Below are 5,920 nucleotides of genomic sequence, written 5' to 3'. Positions count from 1 at the left end.
TTTGATGATATATGGGCACAAGTAAAAGACAGCCTTAAAACATACACACAAAACAAACTGCAACAACCTCCTGGATGCAAGTAATTTGTTTTGATCGTAAGCATCTTTCACAGTTAAAAAACATACTTATAGAGCTTTGCTTGTTTGTTTGTGTGTCATTTTTTTAAATTAAATCTCAGTTTTGAATATATTGGTGAGATAATTATGGATTTTAGTGAAAACTAATCTCAATTATTAGAAGGTAATAGATTACCTCTGTATTGCTGCAAACTTATGAAGAAATATTTGCCGCAATGTTACGTTTGATTGCTTGTTAGATGCCTACTGTTATTTGTATAATCAGAAAGTAACATATCTAGTCAGATAAAAAGCTCAAAAGAATCAATTTAAATGATGGGATTCATTTTTCTTTTATTTTTTTTTAGAATTTGTTAAAAAATAGCTTTTTCATGGTTAAGGTATGCAGTATGCTTCCTGAAATGTCACTCTCATTCCTGGCTGTATTGTCTTCCAGAAAGTTAGGAGAAAGTGCAAAACCTGGGCTATATGAATTATATACAGAGGCGGCGTACAAATAAATGTACTAAAGGAAAAACATTGCAATTTGAAGGGCATGGCTAAATATTTATTCCTTAATTATTAAAGTGCTCTACCAAGCTGTAAAGTTATCTCTCACTACTTCATAAATTTTTCAAGGTGGCTGTAAAACTATTAGCAGCAATGAAGCATAAGTACAATGATTGATTTTGCCAATCATTGGGAACGTACCAGAAATTGTGTTATGTAACATGCATCACAGGTCATCTGTAGACTTCATTAATCATATAGAACCTATTCATTCACAATGAAAAATGACGAATTACTGTTTGTGGAAGCCAAGCATTAACCTCACTAATTCTGTGGAAGTGCAGGATAAGTTGTGTGCTTCTCCTCCCCCCCTCTTTAAACATGTCAGAGACTGTAATCTGTAATCCTGTGTGACACTTTAATCTGTGTAAGCAGATATTTACATCCCATGGAGTCCCACTGATCTGAGGGACTGTTGCCTGCCCACAACCAATTACAGTATAGTTTTCCTACCACTGATATGGTGGTAAAATTATATATACATAAAGAAGGGAGTAAGGAGTTCATTTCACCTATGTTCAGCCAAGTAAAATTTGGGCCAATAATCAAACCACAGGAAGTGAAGAGAATGCAATTCTTGGATAATTAAATAGGCAACCAAACCACTATGGAAGTCATCTCACAGAAAATGAATGAAATTCAATCCTAAAAATGGTTAGTTCAGTCTCCAACTGACCTTTCAGGAAGCTGTTCCAGAATTTCTCTTAGAATCACGGAATCATTAAAGTAGGAAGGATGACTAGTCCAGCCATCAGCCCATGCCTCTGACCACACCAGGCCATGTCACTCAGTGCAACACCTACCCTTTTCTTGAACTCCGCCAGGGATGGTGACTGCACCACCAAGGGCAGAGACTACCCATTGCCGTTACTCCTATTTACTGCTATACAGGCATTGTCTGATACTGCACCACTCTCCCCTCCTCTTGTCTTTACCCATCACTATTACAGCATGATTATTGCTGTATTTGTAGGCAGCAATACTATCCTCCCATTCTATCAGGCAAAACAAACAATCTTAAACATAGGTGATGAGAATGTTTGACTTTTCTAGAGGAGATCTCATATGAGGCATATGCATCTCAGTTCCTACTAAAAATATTGTAGGTGATAAGTCATTTACTTCTTCTCCTAAAACAAATGCTCTTTAAGTTAGTTGTGATGGTGGTGTCCTGAAACCACTACCTTATAGTGCTGTGCTGTCTTGTCATCCTTGCACCTTATGTCTTTCTTCTTCACTACTTTTAACTTTTCTCTCTCTTTTCTTCTACTTAAGACTGCCACAATTTGGGTAATTGCAAATCTTTCGGTTTTTTTTTTTGTTTGTTTGTTTGCAAGATGCTTTGTTATTCCTACTCAGCCCTATGGTGACTAAATGTACATGTGAACAATGTTATGGAAAATGCCATAGAATTGTCAGTGTTTTTTCCTCCATCTAATGTCACTGTGGAGTTATCACAAACAGTGGTTGACTCAGTACCATTACTTGCTCTCTAAAACGCTGTGGTACTTTACTCGCAATTTAAAAGACTTTTCATTTTCCATAGACCTTAGATAACGAATCCATTCCAGTCTTTGTCTGCTGGTGGAACCTGCTGCAAAAATGTCTACATTCTGAAAGATATGTACCTCTTTTTTTACTGTATAAAAAATCAAAAGCAATTTCACTGGCATATGTTATAGGTTTATTTCTCCAACATGAACAGACCCGGTCTCATTGCAAGAGTTGGGAAAGGGTTTCCTCTGCCCTCACATTTGTTTTTCTGAAGTATCCACATGCTCTGAGACCATTTGTTTCCACATATAAATAAAAGGGGCTCTGTCTCCAGACCTACATGTGTAAGTATCAGCTTTATCTTATTGCCACAACCATTTTTAGACTGTTGGTGAAAGACATTGCCTCCGGTGATCACTCATGCAGTAGAATGCACATTATATTGCCAACTGACATTTAACAGCATCTAAAACGCATTCAGCCGCTACTGGAAAAATTTTATGTAACAGTTTTTAGACTTTGCTTTAACGTACAGATTACAGAAGAGATATGCAGTGTACTGACCAGCATTCTCCAAGCAATTGCATTCACTTTAGGGAAAAAAAAGTGACATTTGCTTACATTTCCTGAGCAGAAGAAATGATCACAGTTAAGATAACAGCTGAAACTACAATGTCATCTTTTAACTTTAGCTATATGTAGCTTTAAGAACCATCACAGAAAATCACAGCTCCTATCTAAACTGATTTCAAGTTTAATGTTAGAGAAACTTTTGACTAATACACACACCCACCCAGGGCCAGAACTGAAATGAAAAGAAATCCCAGGTCAAAAATGTTTGAGAAGGTATTTATTTGTAATAAACCAAATATCCCTTTCTTAAGCAAACAGACCAATGCAATTAATGGATTCACCTGAGATTTAGCCTGCTTGGATTTGGAGCTGAGATTACTCAAAGCACTCCAGGGGATTTACATGCATATTGGTTATTGAAATTAAATCCCTTAGACTACTTTCAAAACTCTCAGCCTTGAATTCCTGCAGTCCACATGGGAGGCAGACTGGTTTCAATTACAAGAAGGCATACGTGCCAGGCAGTGCAGGTGATCGGAAGACTGCAAACACCAAATAATCATTAATGGTAATAACAAGTTAACAGCTACTGGGTCTACGGGCCACATGGTAAAACAGAATGATTAAAAAGTGAGATGTAGCTGTAAATACAATGTTTGTTCTTACTTTCACTGAAAAATTTCTCACAGGACTTCTTAGTTAATCTGTTGTGCTGCCTCTTTAAAGGTTTTGCTTAGGAAATGTTTTGCAATTCAGAAGTTTGCATACTTAAATATAATATCTCCTCTTTTTACTGCTGTTTCCTGTAATATTTTATAATATATTATGCATAATATATTATACAGTGTTTTATATTTGCTCAACTTTTTTTCCAGATTTATTGATATGTTCCGAAACACTTCAGAATCAAAATATACTAGCTTTAATCAGGTAATTTTAGTCTCACTTTCTCTTAAGCTAAATGAAAACTAACACTCTAATGAAGTAGATAAAATTTTAGACTCTTTAACCTTATAATTAAATGTGTTACAGATTTGATAGCAAGAAGAAGACTTTTAAAATTATTTAAATAAAGAATAAATTTATCTTCAAAAAGAAATGTACTTTGCAGGTGAATGAAGAGCATACGTGCACAAAGCTCCAAGTGAAAATTACAAAAGCACACATGATAACAAACGGTAGTAGGAATGCTGAATCACAGTTTGAAGCCGTGATTGAGCACCTGTTGGGAAGGCAGGGCCAACCCAGGGGAGCTCAGATGCATGCAGTTTGTCTGAGTGACCAGAAGGAGCAGAGCCAGGATTCACCCTTTCCCAAACTTCATTTAAGAGCTGGCAGTGGAGGCAAAGGTGTCTTGCTGGAAATCCCTGCCTACCTGAGGCCTCCTGAAGGTAAGTGGCTTTTTTTCTTTTGTTTCTGTACTTGTGGCTGTTGTGTTTGAGTAAGTCCTTGACTGTTGCAGCCTTGGACTTTGCTGCTTTCCTGCCATTGTTGCATTTTGTTGCATTACAGCATTGTTGTACAAGGCATCACACAACAATGATGCTGCATTTTTGCAATAAAAGTAAGGCTTTAAATAGTTATCTGCCTGTAGTCAGCAAGGTCTAATGTATTTCTGCTGTAATCCACAATACCTTGACTGGATCTTATTCCTAGGCTATAGCATAAGCCTGTTACTATTGTGTGCCATATAGGACAACTGTAAAGTATTTCTCAATTTAGGAAATTAGTCTTTGGTATATTAACCTAAACTCTGATGTGTGAGAGTGGAGAAGGGACCTTTTAGTAGGAAAGAACCAGACTGATGGAGGTTCTTGGGCTATTGATGGTATGTTGTGTAACGGTGACAGTTATCAACTGAATGATGAATTTTACTTCCTGCTTCTTGAACTATTGTCTGTTTTATCCATTCTATTATCTGATGACCTTTTTCTCTTACTATTAGGATTAGTATAACGAACAACTGACAGACCTTTCAGTATACTTTTATGAGGGAATAATAGAATAAATTTTCTGAATCCTTGAGGAAAGCAGGGGAATGCAGAGGTAATAATGGCTTATTAGTAATACTGTTATCTTATATGAAGATGTTTAGAATAAACTTGGTAAGGAATGTATAGAAGTAGAAATATGTGCTTGTTGTTGTACCCATGATCTGAGAGTGTAAGCTCTGAGACTTGAGTGGTGTTTGATTCACTTCTTTATACAGTATGTATCTATCTGTAGATTTAATATAAGTGTCAATTAAGCAATGTAGTTGATTCTTTGCTGCTGAGAGTAATCTTCAAAGAAATTCTGAGGACGTGGAGGAAGGGAAGAAGCTATTTATAGTCTATGAAAAGCTAATTAAATAACTCATGCTTTTTTGTCTGTTTTGGAGGGTTTTTTGCTTGTTTGTATTTTTTTGTTGTTGTTTAATTCTTCTATGATTAAGGAAGTCCTGACTCTTCTAGAAACTTTTTTTCGGAGGTATGTGGGTTAGAAACTTGGGGGAAGAGGGATGTAAAAACATGGGAAGCCATATTTTGGAGCTTAAAAAGTTGAATGTGGTGATGCTCTCATAAACCTGCTCCAAATCTAACCTTTGTGGTTTTTTTTCTTCTTGGCAAAAACAAAGAACTGCCCCTTTTAATCAACTGTGACATTTCTGAAGCATTTGAGAAACTCCATAATCAATTTCTGTTGTTATTGTAGAGGCTTCTGAAGAGAGGTCTAAAGAATAAAATAATAAATAAATTAGGCTGCTATGGTAAGCTCAGCTGCACAGTACTTATTTAGGGCTAGATTTTCTTTAGAACTACAGTTTCAGAAATAATTTTTCCATCAGAAGCCTGTTATTTAGTTGGAGGAAGAGGCTTGTGTTGTTTTTCTGAGTAGAATGGGAGTGATAACAACTAGACAATAACAATCAAATTGTTCTTTTCTTTTCTTTTTTTTTTTTTTTTTTTTTTTTTGAAGAGCTAATGGAAGATCTTGCCTAGTTGAATGGCAGGGAATGTTTGTCCACGATACAGTCAACCCATCAGTTTAAGTAATTAGCAGTGTTCTTCAGCTGAACAGTAGCTTCCATTCTTCAAGGAAAGGGTTCTCTACCATCTAACTTTGTCAATGACACTATGGGATTTCACATCACAAGAAATGTGTTCCTCTTTGTCCTGTTTTAATTCTAATGAAGTGATGTAAAATCTCCCCAGACAGAAATCCTTCTACTGTATGAGGGCTCAGA

Source organism: Lagopus muta, chromosome 5 (assembly GCF_023343835.1).
Source record: "Lagopus muta isolate bLagMut1 chromosome 5, bLagMut1 primary, whole genome shotgun sequence".
Lineage (NCBI taxonomy): Eukaryota > Metazoa > Chordata > Aves > Galliformes > Phasianidae > Lagopus > Lagopus muta.
The sequence above is the reverse complement of the archived record's forward strand: the minus strand, read 5'-3'. Positions refer to the sequence as shown.